General features: G+C 32.8%; 1 protein-coding gene across 4 annotated transcripts in view; it reads right to left on the bottom strand.

Annotated features, from left to right (window-relative positions):
• Positions 1-24,619, bottom strand: part of FSTL5 (follistatin like 5) — a 758,840-nt gene that overhangs the window by 386,131 nt on the left and 348,090 nt on the right. The window lies entirely within an intron of this gene.

The raw sequence follows: 24,619 nt of genomic DNA, 5'->3' as shown, positions 1-24,619 counted from the left end.
TAATACAGGTAGTTAGAATTTTGTCAAAGGTTAAAAGTAATGTTATAATAATTTTTAAAAAGTATTCAGGATTCATGGGAACAAAGTGATTGAAAGAATTTTTAAAATATACTATATTAGTCTATACCAGTGGTCACTCACTTTGTAGCCCAAATGCAAATTCTCAGCGTCAATTCATACATACCAAATCAGAAAGTCTGGGTGTATGGCACAACAGTCTGTGTTTCAGAAAGTTCTTCAGGTAATTCAGATGAGCACTCAAGTTTGATGAACACCTGATTTTACTCACAACGATATAATCCAGTTAAGAGGCCCATTTGGAAATATAAAAAACAGGAAGTTTAAGTACATTAGAGAAGAGTCTAAGCCTAAATTTTAGTGTAGCCTGGCATGCCAAATGCTAAGTGTTTTGTTGTAATAATCTGAGTTAATAAAGAAAACACATTAAAGAAATTTGAAATTCTAAACTGTGTGAAAGGGAAAGAAAAGTGGAAATTGCAGAGCCAGAATGGGGCGTGGGTGGGATTTACACAGACCAGACACCTGAGGGAAATTATGATGGGCTGTGAAGTCTTTACAATAAAACTCAAATGAAAGCTCAAAAAAGTGAACCCTAGATTCGGTTGTATATTGGGACCATATATTTTTAAATTAGTGTTCTCAATTACTAAAAGACAAGGTGCCTAGGTTATGAATTTAACTCCAATTTATGCTAGCTGTGGACATGTGAGTTAGTCATTGGCTCTTTCTATATCTTAGTGTTCTTTAATTTATACTAAATATCAAATATCAAAACCTAACTCATGAATTTTTGAAATGACTAAATTATATGTAAAGAGCTCACCACAGTTTATGACACATAACGGACTCCCTCCCCCACAATGTTAGATTTAGATTCTCCTTTTAATGTAAACAGAGTACATCACCATAGTGATGAGTGAGCTATGGGAGATTAAAAAATATATATATTTGATACTCTATTTACAAATATTTTGGGTAGAGATTAGTGATATTAATTCAATTTGAAGGTACTATCTTATGATGTTCTGATGCTTGCAAAAGTTAAACCATGGAATAAAATAGAAAATTTTTACCTGAGCTATTTTAATAGTAGAATCAAAGAGATACTTGACTCAAATGGCTTTACTTTCTATCCCTATACTCTACTTTTCATCTCATTCTCATAGTCAACATTTTAGTGCAATGTACTTAGCCTGACTCCAAAAAGGAAATGTGGAAGGAAGACCTAATGTATACATGAATAACAACAAACAATTATAATTGAATGTTCGTCATGTTACAGGATCTCAAACTGAATATTAACACATTTAATCCTTGCAGCTATTTTATGAGAAGAATATTACTTCTCTTTCATGGATGGGCAAACCATGGAAATAGGGTGTCGAGCAAGTCTCCAAAAGAGATATAGTCAGTGAATACTGGAGCTGGGTTATAAAATCAGGCAATTAAACTCCAGAGTCTGTGTATTTAATCACTGTGCCATGATTCAAGCCTCTTAAAATAAGGATGTTTACAAAGTAATATTGATTCATAGCCATAACAGCAATTCAAATATTGACATAACATTCAGGACATCTGTTCAAATTTAGATTACCATATCATACAGATGTAGTACAGAATGCCATAGACAGGCTAAGATTAGACTTGGCTAACTTATCATTGAAATAGTGATGTCTCATCTTAAAGCACTAATTATACATTTGCTTTTTAGCCCTGAGATAAAAATCCCTTTCCTATCTTCATCTTGTTTGTTCCTAAGCTTTTTGGATGTAATCTCTTAGGATCTGGGAAAAAAAAAATAGTTTACCTGTTATTTTTAAACAAATGGTTCAGGAGAAAAACTTATATCATAAATTTTGCCTCTAATTTTCAATCTCATTTAATGGGATAAATATAGCAAATAATACACAAAACCAGCTTAAGCCAGAGAGAAGCACCTCTTCAAGATGAGACTAAGGGGAACATTTCTAGATGCCCCTTGTTTCTTCCTTTACCATGGAGGAACCAGAACTGCCTCCCTCAGCAGCAGTCCCCAGGTTGCCTGGCTAGTTTTCACCTTTCAGTGTTTATGTCCAAAGACATTTTAAATCCTTCTTGGGAACTACATTTAAATTTTAAAAGAATCTTTTAAAAAAGAAAATTTTCAAGCTGGCAGATGGAAATGAATATACAAAGGCTATCTTTTTCTCTCAATTGAGAGAAAATTGCCCTGATTTCTTTACCTCTTAAGTAATGTTAACTTTTACTTTGAATTTTTGTTGGGATAAAACTGATAAATTAGCACTTCTAAGCGAGTCAAGTAGCAATTAGAAATTTAAGAAGTTCACTTCCTTTAAGCTTCAATCATATTTTAATTCAGAAATTGTCACAGAAAATAATTTTTTACACGTGAACATAAATTGCAGAAGCACGAGTATCATCATAGGTTGCTCTTCAACCTATGTATATACAACCTTCGTATAAACACCTTTAATATAAACAAATATTTCATTTAATTCTCAGAAGAGCCCAAACAATTCCTGATAAAAGAATCAGTGACTATTGTGAACTATGTTTTGGTCATATTTTTAAGTAGTTGATAAGGTTACCATAGTCAATGTGAATTTAGTTTCATTGGATAGGAATTTGGAAATACTGAGAACTGTTAGAAAATAATGATAAATGGTAGTGCCTATGTTTCATTAAACAGCTGCAGGGATTGGTATTAGGTGATGAAAAGTGCTACACTTGTCACATTATGGAGACAAAAAATAAATAAAGCAGCATTTTTGCAGTCCCACTTAAAAAAAGAAAAACTTTAGTAAATATCTAAGTGCGTAGATTTTTGTTACTGATGCATTTCTTGCGGGGAGCGGGGTTGGAATGTTTCTGGGAGGACAAGAGTGATGAACAAACTATACATTTCCTATATGAACTATATTATTCCTTTTAATCTTTTCACAGCTGGTATGCAGCATAATTGGCAAACAGTAGGGATACCATTTGGATTTATGTAGTCATTCAATGCACATTTATTTTGTGGAGAAGTGAATGGAGACTGACAGTCTTTCTCAGATTTATGCTTTCCTGGGGTCTGGGATTGTCTTTATAGGAAAACCTCCTCAGAGAAATATGAGAAAGAATCATTTCTGCAATATCAAGAGATCCTTCTGTTTTTATCATTCTGTGTTCCTAATGGAAAAGCAAAATCCTCTCCTCTTTGAAGACATTCTAGGTCTCAGATTTAAAATCTCTTATCCAGCATAGCATTCAGTTTAAAAAATACTGTAATCAGAATTTTCAGTATGACTGATACATTCTTCTGAAACTGTAGTTGAATATATCATTCATTACTGTGCTATATATAAATATTTGTAAGTATCTTACCTAGCTAATATGGTATGTATAATAATAATAAAAAAAGCCTTTGGACAAAAATGTCTCTACATGGCAGGCATTCCATCAAATTTCTTGAACACCAGATGAGCTGTGATTGAAATGTATGAAAGACAGACTAAAAAGAGATTCCTGTTGTGCCTCTAGTACTAACGTTCTTCCCTCTCCCCAGCAAATAAACTGCAAGATATGGCATTCTTTATAGATGTCTTTCTCCTTGTTTGCACAGCATTCAAGGATTGAATGTTGCTTTATGATGGCACTCAGTTTATGACAGTAGAATACAATCGTGCAGTCATCAAAAAGTCTCATGTCTATGTCTATGCATACTTTTGAATTATTTAAGTGGTGTGCTATTCTTTACATTGAAAGAAGTCCATCTTGGTTAATCTTTACTATTTTCTTCATTAGGAAAAGAATGGATTCTCCCTTAACATGAACTTGAAGATGCAGCCACATCATACCTATATTACTTCTATTATGTGATTAAACAAGTCTTCTGTGTTAATGAAATGAAGAAAGTTAACTGCCCTCCACAACAGTCATTGAGGTCTAAGCATTTCTAAAACCAGTTAGTTTAATGGTACCCTGTGTGTGTGTGTGTGTGTGTGTGTGTGTGTGTGTGTGTGTGTGTATTGATAATATTTTTCTGAATCTAACACAGTGAGCCCATTTACAATTTTCCAGACCAAAGGACTCTGACAAATGATAAGATAGGCAATACACTTAGGGGAAATGATATGGAACTCTCACTTTGCTCTACTCTGATAACCATCTGTTGAGTTAGGTAAAAAGAGATAATAAACTTTACTAGATGCACAGTTTTGCTAAGCCTGTATGTTCCATCCTTCCAAATCTTATGGTATTAATTATCTTTATTATCAGATCAATACCTAAGATGCTCAGCTGTATTGTAAGTAAAAATTAAAGCCTCACAAGCACTATGTGTCAGAGTGTCTTTAATTCATGTATTGCTGCTGCTAGAACATAAGAAACAAAGAATACAAATGCTGTTGTTGAAGAACTCCATTCATATGTGGATGGGAAGATTAAAAAAAAAAAATTCTGTTCCATCATTAATGATGTCCATGGCATTATTCAATAGAAGGATGTTTCCTGAGAGTCACACTTGAAGATAGAAGGATTGAATATATTTTGCGGCAATAGCTTGAAAATAATTTTTAAAACTTCATAATTTACTACCTGAGCAAAGTTGTTTTTCTTCTGTTATTGTGGTAAGAATTTCCAGAGATAATTAAGGCAGAAGACACATATATTGATCTCTGAGCCTTCCTGGTATCCTAGTACCTGTTATGTTTTATACTTGTTGGTTTACAAATTCAGAAGTGACTTAATTTGCTGTTGTATTGAGAAGAATACTACATGATTTCTGCATAAGGCATTCTGAAAATTCCCTAAACCTTTATACTCTTTCTGTGCATGATACTGCTCAGTGTTTATCACTGACTTCGTGATTGATTAACTGGGTAAAATTAATCTTCTAGCATAATAAGCTTCAGAGTCATGCCTCAAATCCATTTAAAAGGACCCATATAAATAAAACATTGGAATTTAATAGGTTGCAACTTCTTGAAGAGAGGTAAATATACAATCTGCACAGTCTTTTAATATCTGTGAGTCTGTAAAACACTGATGATCAAATATCCTGTTACTGACTTCATAATAGCCAAATTTCAGTTTCAAATTTCAACATATTCAAAAATATTTATGATGGTGGAGGTCATTTTTATCATACAAATAACTTTGCATGAACAGATAATTTTCTATATGCAAAAATACTGATTAATAAGTTATATAACAGTTATAGTAATAAGATGTTTGTTAATTTCCAATTGCTGTCTTAACAAATCATTACTAACAGAAGTTTGAAACAACTCAGATTTTATTATTTCACAGTTTCTCAAGGTTAAACATTTGGGTGTACTGTAGTTCATCTGGGTCCTTTGTTTTGAGTTTCTCAAGTCTTAAAGTCAGAATGTCAGTTGGGTTGCATTCCTTCCTATAAGCTCTACGATAGATTCATATCAAAGCTCATGCAGATGTTGGCTAAATTTAGCCTGAAATTGTAGGACTAAAGTTTCCTTGCTGTTACCCTTAGCTCCAAAGGCCCTGTCTATGGTATGTACATGGGGTTTCCTAAATCTCAGAACCATCAATAGTGTGTTCAATCTTTCTTATACTTCAAATCTCTCTGATGTTCCTTTCTGTGGCTTCTTGGCTTCACCAAACTAAGCTCTCTGCTTTTAAGGGCTCTTGTGATTAGCTAACTCTATCAAGATAATGCAGGAGACTCTATTTTTAGGTCCCTAATCATAACTATATCAGTAATGTTCATTTTCTCATAAAACATATTAAAACACTCATTTTTAAAAATATTTAATTATTTATTTTAGAGAGTTGGGGGAAGGCCAGAAGGAGAGGGAAAGAGAGAGAATCCCAAGCAGACTCCTACTGAGCACAGAGTCCAAAACAGGGCTCAGTCCCATGACTCTAGGATCATGATCTGAGCTGAAATCAAGAGTCAGACACTCAACTGACTGAGCCACCCAGGCATCCCTGGGATTTAGATATCTTTAAAAGTGGAGGAGTGTTTCTACTTATCATAGATATGTTATTAGTTATTTTATATATTGTGTTTTTTCACTATTAAATTATTTCAGTTATTTATTTTATTATTTTTATATTTATTTTATTATTTATTTTTATTTATTTATTTATTTTCATACTCTAAGTACTCATTGCAGTTCATTAAAAAATCATGTATCAAAATACATATTGAGCTGTTTCTAATAAGACCATATGCTTTCTGTACAATTATCCTTTTTCTTCAAAATAAAAAGCAACACTCAGGGTCACCTGGGTGACTCAGTGGGTTAAAGCCTCTGCCTTCAGCTCAAGTCACGATCCCAGGGTCCTGGGGTGGAGCCCTCATCGGGCTCTCTGCTGAGCGGGGAGCCTGCTTTTTCCTCTCTCTCTGCCTACCTCTCTGCCTGCTTGTGATCTCTGTCTGTCAAATAAATAAATAAAATCTTTTTAAAAAATCATACTTTTCCTGCTTATGAGGTTATTCTTATATTTATGGGTTGACTTTTATCACCTTTTAAATAAAAATTATTAGATATTTAATAAGATTTGTTGATCAGACAGATGGCTAAGGGTTTTCAAAGAGGTATGCCTATTGTATATTTCAAAAATTAAATTCCAGGGGCGCCTGGGTGGCTCAGTGGGTTAAGCCTCTGCCTTCGGCTCAGGTCATGATCTCAGGGTCCTGGGATCGAGCCCCACATCGGGCTCTCTGCGCTATAAGGAGCCTGCTTCCTCCTCTCTCTCTCTCTCTGCCTGCCTCTCTGCCTACTTGTGATCTCTCTCTGTCAAATAAATAAATAAAATCTTTAAAAAAAATTAAATTCCATTTCTTAATAGAAAAAAAAGATTAATTGTTCATTTTTAAGTACCAGAGGATATGGGACAGGAATGTGTAGTCAACCATGAAAACTATGAAGGGATTTTAAGACATTTAAGTTTTGTTTTTTTATTTTACATTATTTGCACAACACTATTGAAGTTCTTACACATATTTTAACTCATTTAATCGTAAAAAAGGTTTGGTATGATTATTAAACTACACTTTATAGACGAGAAACAAAGCCAATGGAAGTAAGAGATTTTCGCAAGTTATACAAGTAATGGTAACACTTGAATGAACACTTTTTTTTTTTCCAGCATAACAGTATTCATTGTTTTTGTACCACACCCAGTGCTCCATGCAATCTGTGCCCTCTCTAATACCCACCACCTAGTTCCCCCAAACTCCCACCCCCCCACCTCTTCAAACCCTTCAGATTGTTTTTCAGAGTCCATAGTCTCTCATTGTTCACCTCCCCTTCCAATTTCCCCCAACTGCCTTCTCCTAACTCCCCATGTCCTCCATGCTATTTGTTATGCTCCACAAATAAGTGAAACCATATGATAATTGACTCTCTCTGCTTGACTTATTTCACTCAGCATAATCTCTTCCAGTCCCGTCCATGTTGCTACAAAAGTTGGGTATTCATCCTTTCTGATGGAGGCATAATACTCCATACTGTGTATGGATCACATCTTCCTTATCCATTCATCCGTTGAAGGGCATCTTGGTTCTTTCCACAGTTTGGCGACCGTGGACATTGCTGCTGTAAACATTGGGGTACAGATGGCCCTTCTTTTCACTACATCTGCATCTTTGGGGTAAATACCCAGTAGTGCAATTGCAGGGTCATAGAGAAGCTCTATTTTTAATTTCTTGAGGAATCTCCACACTGTTCTCCCAAGAGGCTGCACCAACTTGCATTCCCACCAACAGTGTAAGATGGTTCCCCTTTCTCCACATTCCCTCCAACACATGTTGTTTACTGTCTTGCTAATTTTGGCCATTCTAACTGGTGTAAGGTGATATCTCAATGTGGTTTTAATTTGAATCTCCCTGATGGCTAGTGATGATGAACATTTTTTCATGTGTCTGATAGCCATTTGTATGTCTTCATTGGAGAAGTGTCTGTTCATATCTTCTGCCCATTTTTTGATATGATTATCTGTTTTGTGCATGTTGAGTTTGAGGAGTTCTTTATAGATCCTGGATATCAATCTTTTGTCTGTACTGTCATTTGCAAATATCTTCTCCCATTTCGTGGGTTGCCTCTTTGTTTTCTTGACTGTTTCCTTTGCTATGCAGAAGCTTTTGATTTTGATGAAGTCCCAAAAGTTTATTTTGGCTTTTGTTTCCTTTGCCTTTGGAGACATATCTTGAAAGAAGCTGCTGTGGCTGATATCGAAGAGATTACTGCCTATGTTCTCCTCTAGGATTCTGATGGATTCCTGTCTCATGTTGAGGTCTTTTATGCATTTTGAGTTTATCTTTGTGTACGGTGTAAGAGAATGGTCGAGTTTCATTCTTCTACATATAGCTGCCCAGTTTTCCCAGCACCATTTATTGAAGAGACTGTCTTTTTTCCACTGTATATTTTTTCCTGTTTTGTCAAAGATTAACTGACCATAGAGTTGAGGGTCCATATCTGGGCTCTCTACTCTATTCCACTGGTCTATGTGTCTGTTTTTATGCCAGTACCATGCTGTCTTGGTGATCACAGCTTTGTAGTAAAGCTTGAAATCAGGTAACGTGATGCCCCCAGTTTTATTTTTGTTTTTCAACATTTCCTTAGTGATTGGGGTATCTTCTGGTTCCATACAAATTTTTGGATTATTTGCTCCAGCTCTTTGAGGAATACTGGTGGAATTTTGACTGGAATGGCATTAAAAGTATAGATTGCTCTAGGCAGTATAGACATTTTAACCTAACCAAAGAGGTAAAGGATCTGTACTCGAGGAACTATAGAACACTCATGAAAGAAATTGAAGAAGACACAAAAAGATGGAAGACCATTCCATGCTCTTGGATCGGAAGAATAAACATTGAATGAACACTCTTAACATTAAGGTATATAAAATGTTTCTGTGGAGTATGTTCTTATTTGTGCCCATTTCTCCCACTGCCATACCACCATCAGTCATATAGTCTATCAAGGACTCAGAGAACTCTCAAAAGTAGTTTGAGGGAAAAGGAATCGGTCAATTCAAGTGAGGAGTGCTTGAAAAAAATGTTCAACAATGAAGAGTGGATATTGAATCTCAGAAAGAAAAAGATGGAAAATGGCTGTTGGACATAGCAAGAAGCAAATCGCAGATGATCTAAAAATGCCTTGGAAGAGTGGGGGTAAGACAAAATTATAGTTAGCACCTGAGTTGGTTAGAGGCAGTAGAAACAGTCAAGAGTGACTATGAAAGGGATAAAAAGTTCAGTAGTCGAGAGAGATGGGTTCAAGGGAGGGTACATATATATTTTATATACTGTACTAGATATATAGATGATAGATGATAAATGATGATAGATAAATAGAAATATAGATAAAGGGTAATCATATCTATGTTTGATTATTAATGGGAAAAGAAGTTGTAGAAATTAAGGTTAAGAAAGAGCAGATTAATAAGTATATAAAAAACCAGAAGGGAGTATGAGCTTGCACACAAGTTGAGAAATCATGGTTGGGTTAGAGGAGTATTTCCTATTATAAAAGAAAGTAATTAAAAGTAATGAGTCTGGATATAGGTTAATCAGCTGGTTTAAAGACATAAAATTAATGGCAATAACTTTCACTTTGGGAATATGAATCAAGGCCATTTACTAAAAATGTCTGAAGAAAAAGGGAGACCATTTGAAATAGTTACTGTGGACGATGCAGATAGAGAAAACTAAAAAAAAAATGTAGAAACATTACTGGGCAGAATTGGTACTGAAGTTGTGGCTGAATTTGGGATGATATCATTTTGAGAAATTAGTGATACCATATAGGCGTGATCTGCAAGCATGTTGTATAAAGTTCAGATAGTAAATATTTCAGGATTTGTGGGTCATAGGTCTTTGTAGCAATTACTTAATTTTTGTTTTAACATGAAAGCAGCCATAGAAAATACATAAATAAATGGACATGGTTGTGTTCCAATAAAACCCTATTTGTAAAAATAAGTGTTAGGTTAGAGTTAGCTCAGGGGCCATAGATTAAAGATCCTTGTTCTGTAGGACTGTAGATCCATTTGGTTATAGACAAGGAAGCAGAAGCTCTTATTGGCCCTGCATAAATTTTGCTAGCCAGTGAACATGATCGGCAATAAGGCATGGGTGTCAAGAATGTAGGCAAGGGTATTTATGTGTGGTGATGAGCACTGGGTGTTATACACAATTAATGAATGTTGAACACTACATCAAAAACTAATGATATATTATATGCTGTCTAACTAAACATAATAATTAAAATAAATAAAGTACTGGCCATGTTGGATGAACTGGACTAGAAGTGAGAACTTGTTAAATCAGGAAGCAAATATACAGCTATTAATTAAAAGGATCAGAAGGCAGTGAGGACAGATAACATGTACATTGGGGTTGCTGGATAGACGAAAAGGAAACAAAAGAACTAGATAAAATAAAATGTAGCAAAATCAGGCTATAGCAATTTTCTATGTGTGTAAATAATGAAATGATTATGTTTTTTATCAGTGTAAACAAGAAAATAAACTCAGTGATATAACCTTCAGAGAAAGGATTGATACAAAATTAAAATAATAAAAAAATAATGTGGGCCTAAAAAATTAGTGATAGATGATAGATAAATAAACAGAAGTGTATGATAACAAAGTAAATGGATTGCATAGAAATTCCTCCGAAAATAAAAGATAGAATTACCATATGATCCAGCAATTCCGCTTCTGGGCATATTCTCAAAAGAAATTAAAGCAGGGACTTGTTCATGTTCATAGCAGCATTATTTGCAATAGCCAAAAAATGGAAACTTAAGTGCCCATCAACAGATAAATGGATAAACAAAATGTTGAACTTTTACACCATGTAAAAAATTAACTCCAAATGGATCAAAGACATAAATGTAAGACCTAAAACTATAAAACTCAGAAGAAACATGGGGAAAGCTTCATGATACAGGATTTGGCAATGATTTCTTTTATACGACAACAAAAGCTGTAAAAACAGCTGTTTTATCTGTAAAAACAGATAAAATGGACTGTATCAAAATTAAGTTTGTGCATCAAAAAACACAATCAACAGAGTGTAAAGAAAACCTGAATGAGAAAATATTGCAAATAATATATCTGATAAGGCAATTAATATCCAGAATTTACAAAGAACTCCTATAACCTAACAACAAAAATAACCTCACTTAAAAAAAATGGGTAAATGACTTCAAAAGACATTTCCCTAAGGAAACAGAAATGGCTAACAAGCAATGAAAAGATGCTCAACAAAATAATCTTTAGGGAACTAAAAATCAAGATCACAATATTACCTTATACCTATTAGGATGGCTACAATAAAAACACACATACATATACAACAAAATTTGTGGCTAGGATGTGGTGAACTTAGAACTCTTGTGCACTATTGGTGGAATGCAAAATGATGCATCCCTCTATGGAAAACATTATGGCAGTTCTTCAAAAAATGATTAATAGAACTACCATATGATCTAGCAATTAATATTTGAAAGAACTGAAAACAGGATCTCAGATCAAAAAGATATCTGCAGCATTATTTATAATAGTGAAGAGGTGAAAGCAGCTCATGTGACCTAGTCCATGCAGTGAATAATCAAAATGTGGTATATACATCCAATGGAATATTATTTGGCTTTAAAAAAGGCAAAAAAAATCTGATACATGCTACAGCATGGAAGAACTTTGAAGAAGTTATTACAATAAGTGAAATAAGCCAGTTACAAAAAGACAAATACTGCATGATTCCATTTATATACAGTACTTAGAGTAGTCACATTAAAAGGAATAAATAGTAGAATGGTGGTTGCCAAGGCAGAGAGAAGAGGGAAATGAAGGATTAGTGGAAGATTAATGGGCACAGAGTTTTGGTTGAGAAATACAAAAAAATTCCAGATATGGATGGTAAAGATGGTCACAAAATAATGTGGATGTACTTAGGTCTTTCTCTTAAAAATGAACTCTATAGAGTCAAATATTTTTGATCACTAATTTACTGGCTCTGGAGTTAGGGTGTGTAGGTTTGACTCAAAATTTAATTGCTTACAAATTGGTGATTCTGGTCAAGTCAGATAAGCTCTCTAAGACTCAGTTAAACATCTGTAAATGAGTATAATATGAAAACTTAAACCATGATGGTGTTGCGGGACAGAATGAGATAATACTTATGAAGTACCTAACACAACACATGGCACATAGAAAGAAATCAACACAAATTAATATTTAATTATTGTTATTACCTCAAGCTTCTAAAACTAAAATATGTGCAATGATAATGAAACTAATAAAATAGGGAATGCAAGAGGAGAAAAATAAATGTTATATGAGAAGATAGCCCTAGTGTTGAGTGCATTTGCTTGAGTAGCCAAGAAAGATAGCTATAGAAATGTCAACAGGAAATTGAAAATTCAGGACCAGGGTCTGAGATAATGATTCTGACCAGAGTCATTAAATTGGTGGTTGTGTTATGGCAAAAGGTTTTAATTTCCTACAATGTTAAAATGTATAGCTAGACATAAATAGATTATGATTTCAAATTCTACTACCAGTGTAACTTTAAATATATGGCTTAGGTCTCAGTGAGAAAGACCACATTTATTTCATAGATTCTAAACAATTTATTTACATAATTATATATTCTAAACTTAATTTATTTACATAATTATATGTTCTAAACTTAATTTGTTTATATAATTATAATAAGATTAATTGATATGTAATTTATATAATGTAATAATAACAGTAATTTATATAAACTTCTTAGTATAGAGAAGGTGATTAGATGTACCAATAACAAAAACAATTATAACTTTTGAAATTAAGTGATTTAAGCACTTGATAACACCAAGAGTAGTTACCATCTGAAGGCATGAACACTCACTATATAACTGTGTCAACTCTGTTCTTCACATTTCACTTGAATTTTCTCCTCTATCTTCAAAAACCTTTGGGACCTATTTTTATTCTCTTCCACATTTTTATAAATCCATAATATGAAGTTAAAATATAGAGAGGAGATGAGACGTATGGGTAGTATCTTGAAGAATACTTTTTGGTTGCTTGAAAGGAAGAATGAGAGAAGCAGGAGCACCCAAAGACGGAACAATGCAGTCCCAAAAATGATTGAACAAGTACAATTTCACTGAAGTCAAAACATGAGAGAGTTAAAAATTATAAACCACATGAATTTTCTTGCAGGATAATCAAATTATAACATTATTTTATAATGAGATTTTTTTAATGTTTTCCTTTCATGTACATGCCAAGCACTTGAATTATTGAGTGACTTGTACATTGTGACAGCATTGTAATGGACTTTCTGCATACACTACAATTGAATCTAAATTTCCTTCACTCAGCTTTTGCTGAAACAAGCTACGGAGTTAATCTTAAAATGACTCTACTGAGAAGAGAGTGAATTTTGCATAGTGTACAATAAGTCTGAAAACATGGAGATAAAATCACAAATGAAACTTTGACCCAAATCCTACTTGATGTTAAAATCAAGACAGGGCTTAAAAAATAAAAATATGTCATTAATCATGGCTAATTTATGAAACCACTACAAACATAATACTGTACTGTGATCCCATTATTCTGTTGTAAATCAGCAAATTTCATACACAATTCACCTAAAATTTAATGTTATATGCAATATGCTTCACAATCAAATATTTAAGAATTCAGTATAAACATAGAATTTATCTAAAATAAGTCAATATCACCAATTGGATCATGGGTCTGCCTCACTGATTATAAGTTAAATGCTTTGAGGATCATGATTCTTTTTTTTTTTTTTTAATTTGACAGACAGAGATCACAGGTAGGCAGAGAGGCAGGTAGAGAGAGAGGAAGGGAAACAGGCTCCCTGCCAAGCAGAGAGCCCCATGCGAGGCTCGATCCCAGGACTCTGGATCATGACCTGAGCTGAAGGCAGAGGCTTTAACCCACTGAGCCACCAAGGTACCCCGAGGATCACTATTCTTCTTCTTCTTTTTTTTTTTTTTTTTTTAAGATGTTTATTTATTTGACAGGCAGAGAGGCAGGCAGAGAGAGAGGGGGAAGCAGGCTCCCTGCTGAGCAGAGAGCCGGATGCAGGCTCCATCCCAGGACCCTGGGATCATGACCTGAGCAGAAGGCAGAGGCTTTAACCCACTGAGCCACCCAGGTGCCCTGAGGATCACTATTCTTAAAAGCAGTTCTATTACTACCCTATAGGTATTTCTAACCAGTGGGTTAAATGTTGAAGTAATAATTGATAATGATCACTGGGAAATGTTTGGATAGAATATAAATATTAATAAGAAATATTTATCTTTCAGAATTCTAGAAACTCTGTTTTTATATTAAACTACATAAAAGCACAATGTAGCTGAAAAATTCAACAGATATTATAGAGATTTGTTCCCAAATTATATTTTAGGAAACATTAGTTCTATAAAATATTAATATATGCTTCATTAAAGAAAAGTTTGTGGGACAAAGACATCAAGGAGATACTGAAGTAATTATCTGTAAAGGGACTTTTTGGGGCTTTTAAAAGGGCACTATGTGTTTTCAAAAGAGGATCACATAAACATATCTTTCTCCATTTTCTTTCTCTGATCATAGAGCCAGGTACAAGTGCTTATACAAGTACTATGAAGCGATAGCAAGAGTTGAGCTCTGGGACCACACTGGGGATAAAACTCAGCTCCGCCATTTCTTAGGTGTGTGACTTTGTGTGAATCATTTAACTTCTTGTGTCTCAACTTTCCCATCTGAAAATAAGAAAACAAAAATACATAAAAAGAAAACAAAATGATCTTCTGTGGTTCTAATGACTAAACATTGATATTTTGAGAATTTTAAGTACTATTTGGCTCACAGGAGTCTCTCTCTCATTAATAGTTTGCTTTTGTTACAATGTGTTATGAATTGAATGTTTGTAATCTCTCTCCCTTAAATTCATATGTAGAAACCCTAATCCAATGTCATTGGTGTATGAGGTGAGGTCTTTGAGAGGTAATTAGGTCATGAGAGTGGAGCGTGGAGCCCTCATGAAAGAGATTAGTCCCCTTATAAAATGATCCCACTTCCCTCCCCTGCTCTCTTATATATGGTGACAGCAAGAAAGTGGCTGTCTGTAAAGGAAGAGGAGCACTGACCAGATATTGAATCTGCTGGCATTTTGATCTTGAACTTCCCACCATCAAAACTGTGAGAAATATATGTCTTATTTAAGAATTCCAGTCTTGGTATTTTTGTTATAGCAGCCCAAACTAAGATATTATGATTCCTCAGAACATCACTAAGGAGCAGTGTGCCAAAGGGAAATTCTATTTTATCATATTTCACTACTATCCTATTCTACATTTTCAATAAGATGAGCCCAACCTTTGTTATTCTTCATGCTGCTTATGATGGATACTCTAGTAGGTATTTTATTGAGTAAGCATAGATGTGAATGTTTAGGTGTAAGGGAATAATTTCATCCAAACAAGATACCAAATCTCACCAAAAATGATTCTGTTTTAGAAGTAATAAGAACCAGTAGAAAAGTTTTTCTCAAGTCAGTGATACTGTTTAGATGAGTCATGGACTCTATCAGGTCTTTTGACAGGATTAAGGGCATGGAGTTATAGGATTATGGAAGATTCTTTACAATCACATAAGCTTACTCTAAGGCCATGTTTAATAAATATGCTAAACTGTGAATAATTAAGAGATTTGTACCTAATAGAATGTTACTAGAGGTGGCATGTTCTAGTGGAGAAAGAATATGGACCTCAGGATCAGCCACTTATGCACTGATCATGAGAAAGCTGGTCAATTTCTTTGAATCCTAACTTTCATTTTGAGGTTGTTATGAGAATGGCTAGTTGGTTTTTATCTCCAGTGGGCGCTCAATATTTTGTGAGGTATATACTGGTATATTGTAGAGCACCATCTTACTTTTCAAAAATAGAACACATCTAGAAACTGAAATTTTTAGCTTTTGTATTTCATAAATATGACTTCCTTAAAAATCACTGCTAGCAAAGTATAAAGGAGATAATGTATGCTAATTATACATGATAAGATCATGATTATTTTATTCTTTTATATGAGGAATTGGGAATTAAAGAAAAAGTTTTCAACAAGATCTCTGACCCTTACAAAACTAAAAAAGAAAGAAGTTCAAGTACAAGGCATATCTTATTTTAGTTCTTCCTCTCTTTTTATATGTTAGCTAAATAGAAAACACAAATTTTATTTAAAGCACCTAGACAATAAAGAAATTTCTCTGTGTAATGAAGAATTAATGAAGGCTTGCAAAGAAAAAAGCAGATCAGCAAATGATTGAGGAAGAAGAAAGAGGAAAAAAGAAAGCAATGACAGTAAAAGGCCAAAGTAAGAGAAGGAAAGAAGGCAAAAATTTGGGAACATGAAAGATGAGTGAATACATAAATATGCATAAAGATGAGTAGAGGGAAGAAAGGAAAGAGAGAGAGAAGGTAAAGAAGGATAACAATCATGAAATTAGAGAGAAAATTAGCATATACAACAGAATTTCCCTTTGGTACGCCATTCCTATGTGATACTTTGAGGAATCATAGTGTCTTAGTTCAGACTGTTGACAATATCACGTGAGAAGTATGGATAATTTCAGCTGATACTTATTTGCATATGCCTGGAAAATAGTATGTTGTGTCTTTTCATTGATGGCATATCTACCTAGAGATAAAGATAATATTTAATTATGTAAATATTTATACCCTAGGTATAAAAATAGTCCTTTCCTTATAATATATATTATTCTCTATATATAGAATATATAGAATTTCTATATATATATAGAATAATACATATTATTCTATATATAGCAAATATTTGCCTAGAATTTTAACTCCATGAATACAAACAACCATTTATTGTTGTTTACTCGTTTATTATTGTTGTTTACCATTTATTATTGTTACCCTAGTAATTTAATTGTCCTAAAACAAGATTTGTCACTTATATTCTAATCACTTATATCACTTATATCCTAATACAAATGCCTGTTTATTCTGATGCCCAAATAAATTAAGTCAATTTGATTATCCAATTAGGATTATTAAAAGTGCTTTTCTAAATAGGAGTCATTTTATGCTACATTCATACCTCAAATATGAATGGTTTCAACATTGTTGAAAGATTAATATATACAACACATAATTTATTTCTTAGTAATCTTTTTCTATATATAGTTTTAAAAGATTGCTTTCATTATGTTATTGATTTTGCTACAACTGTTTCACATACTTATTGAATAATAGCTTTGTTAAATGTATTTTTAAAACACCTACTTCCAACTTTTATAGAAATTTAAATGGTGCTACCACAGAACATACTTAAAAATTAAATGCGAAGGACTCGTGTGTGTGTGTGTGTGTGTGTGTGTTTACTTTCAGATGAAAGGGCCTTGGATCAAAATTATTTTTAAATTCTCAAATATTCTGATCTAAATTTGCATTATGAATCTTAGAGTAATGCATTATTAGGCAAGGAATTATCTCTCTTTCTTTGAAGGTCTTCTAAAATTTCAGTGTAGTTTGAGCTAATGAGAACTACTCCAAAACTGAAGAAACTCTGTCCAGTAATTACAACAACCTCTGCTATATGATTTTTATATCTACTGATAGGTGTCTTTCTATCTGTCTACCTGTTATTTTTGCTGGATATATTTGGTTTTCCAACAAAACTGTTACTTCCATGTATGCTAGATTTATTTTTTTTTTACACCTTGAGTAATTCTTGTTTTCCAAATGCACTTGAAGCTTCATAAAACCCTTGTTTAATGATGAAAGGCAAAAAAAAAATGCATATGCTGAAGTAAAGAAAAGCATATAGTATAATTTAAACATTCTAAATGGCTATGCTATGGTACATATGCATTCATTTGCTTACTGCAATAAAATATACTATTAACCTTACTTTTCTATATTTTAATATATGAAGTAGTAATGTATTTACCTAATAATAATTACCAACTTGATAATGTTTTTGGTTAAAAAACACATTTCTTTGTGTTTCATTATAAGAACTGAAAGACTAGAATTTTTCAGTATTCATGGAGAGTTAAAATGTGTTCTGGAAATAAGTAATAGCTTTCTTTGTCAAATAACTTACCAGCAAACAACAGGTAATTTGTTCTCTGAGTTGATTCCTTTTATTTTATACAATGATAGTTAAGATACTTCCCTGAAATCTTATTTTGTGTAACTAACATAAAGAGAGTTTACAGTTTCTCAAAATTAATCTTCAGTTTCCAGTTTTTATCATCTGTCTCTCCCTGTAAATTTCAAGCATTCCAAAGCGAGTGTGACCTTTTTAGCAAAAGTACATCAATCAGATACACTGTAATTTATTTCCAAGTCATTGCATCAGATGGAAGGAAATTTTGAATGAGAAAAGGAAATAAAATATCAGTTTTGATCATTTTAAAATACATTTTAATTGTAGCAATCTCCTTTCAAATTTAAGTATAAATACCATATTCTAATAAAGTCAGCATGAGAAATCTATGATTTAATCATACTTTTCAATAATAGTAACTCAGCAGAAATTTAGCTCACATCTTCTGAGTCAATTATTTTTCAAAATGTTATGTCTCTATCAAAAACTGATACTATTTGGGGGGTTGGTCATAATGCAAAGTAGAGTCTTTTGGGTACTTTTTAAAACTTACAGAGCATTTTTCTCTAAAGGGCACTGATGTAAAGTGCTGGAGTCTCTAATCTCTTGCTCTATTATGGGATGTGTTTAAAGTGGAAAATATTTATCTCCTGAAGCTTGCCAAAAGTTGTTCTCAATAACACAGAGGAACAAACTATTTACAAAAATTTACCATAATTTTCCTCTTACATTGCCTACTGTTTTGAGTAGTATCAACTGATATATAAATATTTTGTAACTTAGAAATAAGATTATCAAGTATTATTGGAAGCTAAAGATTACAGGAAGTGATTTATTCTGTATCCCTCCCCCCCCATATTTAAGGAAGAACAATAATAAAAACAATCAAAGGAAGAATAAAAAGGAAATTCAGAATCATCATCAAGAGCTTTTTGTGATTCTCAGTATTCAAATAGGTATATTTTAAGGATTAATTTCAATATGTATGCAGTTTAATACTATTTACACACATACACACACGCACACATTTCAATTGAAAAACAGGTCTTTGAGACACATAACAAATAGCTATTTTATTTTTAAAATTTGTTTAAAATCTTTTGAGTTTTTATTTAAACTCAAATTAATTAACATACAGTGAGTGTAGGATTAGTTTCAAGTGCACAATATAGTGATTCAACACTTCCATGCAACATCCAGTATTCATCACAGGTGCCTTCCTTAATCCCCATCACCTATTACCCCATCCCCCCACCCATCTCCCATCTGATAACCATCAGTTTGTTCTCTGTAGTTAAGAGTTTGTTTCTTGGTTTGCCTCTCTCTTTTTTTGTTCCTTTGCTCATTTGTTTTGTTTCTTAAATGTCGCATCTGAGTGAAATCATGTCATTTGTCCTTCTTTGACTGATCTATTTCACTTGGCATCATATTCTTTAGATCCATCCATGTTGTTGCAAATGGCAAGACTTCATTCTTTTTTATGACTGAGTAATATTCCTGTGTGTGTGTGTGTGTGTGTGTGTGTGGTGTTACTTCTTTTTTATCCATTCATCACTGGATGGACACTTGGGCTGTCCCCATAATTTGGGTATTATACATAATGTTGCTATAAACATTGCAGTACATGTATCCCTTTGAATTAGTATTTGTGTATTCGTTGGGTAAATACCTAGTAGTGCAATTGGTGGATCTATTTTTAACTTCTTGAGGAACCTCCATACTATTTTCCACAATGGCTGTATCAGTTTTAATTCCCTCCAATAATACAAGAGATTTCTTCTTTTTCCACATTCTTGCCAATTCCTGTTGTTTCTTGTATTGTTGATTTTAGCTATTTTGATAGGTGTAAGGTGATATCTCATTGTAGCTTCAATTTGTATTTCCCTGAGGATCAGTGATAGTGAGCATCTTTTCATGTGTCTGTTGGTCATCAAGATGTCTTCTTTGGAGAAATGTCTGTTCATGTCTTCTGCCCATTTTTTAATTGGATTATTTTTGGGGGGGTGTTGAGTTTCATAATTCTTTATATATTTTAGATACTAACTCTTTATTAGATATGTCATTTGCAAACAACTTCTCCCAGTCTGTAGGTTGCCTTTTGATTCTGTTGATGCAATTTTATTGATTGAAGTTTTTTATTTTGATAAAGTCCCAATGTTTTGTGCTTGTTTTTGTCTCCCTTGCCTCAGTAAACATATCTAGAAAGAAGACGCTAAGGCCAATATCAAAGAGGTTACTGCCTGTGTTCATTGCCAAACCGATTTCTTTTTCTTCCCAGATTCATGGCAGTGTGCATTTTTCAGTGTTTCCTGTAGCATTTTGTGGTTGAATGACAGAGATTTAGACAATGGAAAATGAGCAGAAGTATATGTGATGATTCTAGAGCCCTGGACCGGTAAGTGATCCCTGTTGCTCATTTCCTTTGAAGACATATGTTGAAGATGAAGCCATAAAATGGAAGAATCTTTGGTCCCTGAATTACCACAAGGAGAACTGCTTGTCCTGTTTTGGTTTCTATATCATATTTGAGTCATCACAATATTTTCATTTGTTACAGCACTCTAACATTCAGTAATTATTTTGCAATGATATTTCAGTTATTTTTATTAGAATTCAAAAGTTGATTTACAAAAGCTTTACAAATAGAAAATGTGTATATTTGTAAACTTTTTTGATTAATGGCATTTGATTAAAAACAGGTTTAATTAAAGAACAATGAAGATTTGGTAGATTCTCCTGGGCCATATTAAGATTCTTATTTTTTTTAATGTTTTATCTTGGAGGAGTTTTTTTTTTTAATTACAAAAAAGGCATTTAGAAAAATTATCTCACAATTTTAGAATCTGTGATTTCTTCCATTAGACTAAATATTCTTTGAGTCATATATCATTAATTTTTGCAGGCCAGAGTTTACTTATATTTAGCAAATGATAGATGTTCAATATATTTTTATTGACTGGTTGAATAAATCTATCCATTTTTTATCTCATTTTATGTTAGCCATTGTATTTATCATTCATCATTATTATAATACATGCTTGTTTGTTTTTACAACCTCTTATAAATGTGATATACATGCAAACAGGAAGGGAAATCAGTAGAGAATAGAGACAAATATTTTGATTTGTCCTGACTATGGACAGGCTCAATTCCAGTACAAAGATATGTCAAAAACTGTGGTAGTAAAAGCAAAATATGAAGCCGTGTCCTTCAATAGGCCTCAGGTGAAGAGTGAAGTAATGAGAGGAATGAACTTTTAGAACAATGTACTTTGTAGATTTCAATGGTGGTGAATTTAGAATACTTGAGAAATAAATTAGCTTCAAAGAGGGAAAATTGAACAAAGAGTTAAAAAAGCTTCAGTTACGTTAGACACAATGAGAGGGAAGGCAAGTGGATGCTACCTCTAGGATCAAAGTCTTTCTGTATTTTAGATAAATTATTTCTTGGAGAATAAAACTTCTGGGTAGTATATTAATGAAAAAAAATCCTTGTAATATATGTATACATTATATATATATATATACACTATTTTAATATATTCATAAATATTTGCTTAGGAGTGTATATTTATGTGTATTCTGATGTTTAAGAGCAAAAGCTCCTTAAAATATTAATTTTAATTAGTAACACAAGAAATATTAAAATTTTCCACTTGGTAGGTGAAAGCTGAAGGAAAAAAGAATCAAATAATCATTTTCAGGATTGTCAGTGAATAGAAAGAATTCTGCCAAACAATAGCAAATCAAAAGACAAACCAAGATAAAACAAGATTTTCAAGCTGAAAATCAACACAAATCACATTATGATGAATGTATACAATTAACTATGATAGTATGCAATTCAAAGTTACACCAATTTTTCTTCAAAATTATCTTGTTTTAAGCATTTCTTATGAATGAAAAATGATTTCCAGTTTTGTTTTGAGCCATCAAATAACAAACACCTTGTAAATGAGAAGGAAACAAGAATCCATTTGGCTACTGTGCCAGGAGGGACCCTAACAGCAGGTGATTACAATAAAAACCACCTTGTTGTTATATAGTTAACATCTGTGCTTTCTAAATGGTAAAGTAAATGAACATAATGGATATAGTTTTGGATTCACATTTTGCCACCTGCCTTTACACAAGCGTACGCAGATTGTCTTCAAACCACAGAGCCAAAATCTCAGATACATCCTGCCAATTTTCCTTAAATGATTGTATGCAACAATGATAAGGAACCAACACATTTTGCAATTTTGTTCACAAGGAAAGAGCAATAATTAAGTTTATAACACTGAAAGTCTAGAATCAGAAGCATTTTTTGAGATGAATAAAGACTAGAAAGCAAAGATCCAGTAGAATTCCAGAATTATCCTATTGTTTTGAAGGGTTTTAAAAATATATATGATATAAATACAACTGATTAAATAAAGAACAAATATCTATGAAATTTTTGGCTGATGAAATAGCATTCATTGAGATTAAACATAAGTAAAAACATTTGATATTGTGCAAACATGATTCTTTGTATGGTTACTTAAGGTCTTCAATTATAGTATAGAGAACAATTGGCCAATTATTTTCAGACACTTTTTTTTGCCCTTTTGAAACACCTAGCAAACAAAAAAGATGTGCACTTTGAAAATAAATGAACTTGTTGCCAATTACTTCCAAATACTTTGCTCTCTGTTATGATATACTTTCTTAGTTCTTAAGAGGATAGTAAGAATTAAAAGTAAAGATATCTATAATTAAATTTTAAAAAATTAAATATCTGTTGTGTTTGTTGAAAACATTCAACTTGACCATGCTTTCTTTACCCTCCTTAAACTAAAAATTTTAATAAACATGAAATTGTGTTTTCAGGCATAGTTTCGCAGTGGGTAAAACATTTGATTATGAGTGAAGAGAATCCTAGACTCTCTGTTTCTTTGTTTTGTAGTCGAGAGAAGGTCTTAAAATCTGGTCTTGAGATTCTTTGTTTATAAAGTGAAAGCATTAGTATCATTAGTGTTAAAATCAAGCTGTCCCTGTATGTTTCAAAAACATAAAGTTAAATGAAAAGTGTCTATTTGACAATGTTTGGGAAGCAGTAATTGTATAGTCTCTCAACAGGGACCCCATGACGTCAGAATATTAAAGTCTTCAAAAAATCTTGAAGAAAAACCTAAACGAATAAATGAATGAGTGAATGAATGAATCAATAAATACAACAATAATTTCCTCAAATCATTTAACCAGAGTCACGTCCAGAAGTTGGAATGGGGGAAATAAGGTTAGAAAACATATTAAAATATCTCCAACCCCTATGATGCGGCATTGTTATTCTGAGGGCAAAAGTGATATCAGGTAGCTTATGGGTCCCTTTTGGTAATAAATTGCTATGATGCTAAACATATTTGAAAATAACAATTTCTACATGTTCTCCAGAAGTTGAAATGTGACTTGCATGACTTAGCATTAAGAAACATTTGGCTCTTTTACTCATTCCCAAATATCTAATCAGTGGACATACTGTAAATTCTTATTTGGACATTTAAGTGCAATTTTCCCCCTTTAAAACATACCTCATACTATGCTTCTGATAAGACAAGCAAGCACAATCTGCTTGGTTTTTAAGTTGACATTTTCATCATCTGAGTGTGTTCTTCTGTGTCATTTTCAGGAGGAAATAATACAAAATTTGAAATAAAGTGGAAAGTTTTAAATTTCTAGGATTACTCTCTCTACTATCAGGAAGTACATATGACTCATATAAAAACAATAAAATATGCTATGATTCCAAAAAGTTATATTTGAGATCAAAAGATAGAGTTAAATTTCTTATATATTCAAATTCAATATAGTATTATTCATTTTTTTAAGACTTTATTTATTTGACAGTAAAGTAGACAGTGAGAGAGGGAACACAAGCAGGGGGAATGGGAGAGAGAGAGGCAAGCTCCCCCCTGAAGAGGGAGCCCGATGTGTGGCTCAGTCTCAGGACTCTGCGATCATGACCTGAACTGAAGGCAGATGCTTAACGACTGAACAACCCAGACACTCCTAGTATTTTATTCTAATATGCATTTTCACATGATTTTCATTTTGAAAAACAAGAGCTGTTTATGACTATCTCTTTAAGTAGTGTCATTCATTAACTTCTGTTGTGTTTGTAATATATATATGAATAGCATATTAATAGATATATATGTTATTCTAAAAATAAAAATAAATATTCTTAGAGTTTTAGAGACAATTTGATGAAAAACATATTTTATAAAACTAGTATAGTAATGACTTGTGACTTTACTGACCTATTAGGTGACTGGATAACAGTAAGACATATTGCTATATTAAGACTATTACATTCAACAGATTCTTAATGCCTCCTCCTTCGTATGTGCTGCAAGCAGGTAATATAGAGAGGAAAGATGTATGTTAGTAAGGCTAGTGGAAATTCCCACATATAAACAAACCAAAACAAACACCAACATAGA

This window comes from Lutra lutra, chromosome 2, assembly GCF_902655055.1.
Source record: "Lutra lutra chromosome 2, mLutLut1.2, whole genome shotgun sequence".
Classification (NCBI taxonomy): domain Eukaryota; kingdom Metazoa; phylum Chordata; class Mammalia; order Carnivora; family Mustelidae; genus Lutra; species Lutra lutra.
The sequence above is the reverse complement of the archived record's forward strand: the minus strand, read 5'-3'. Positions and strand labels throughout refer to the sequence as shown.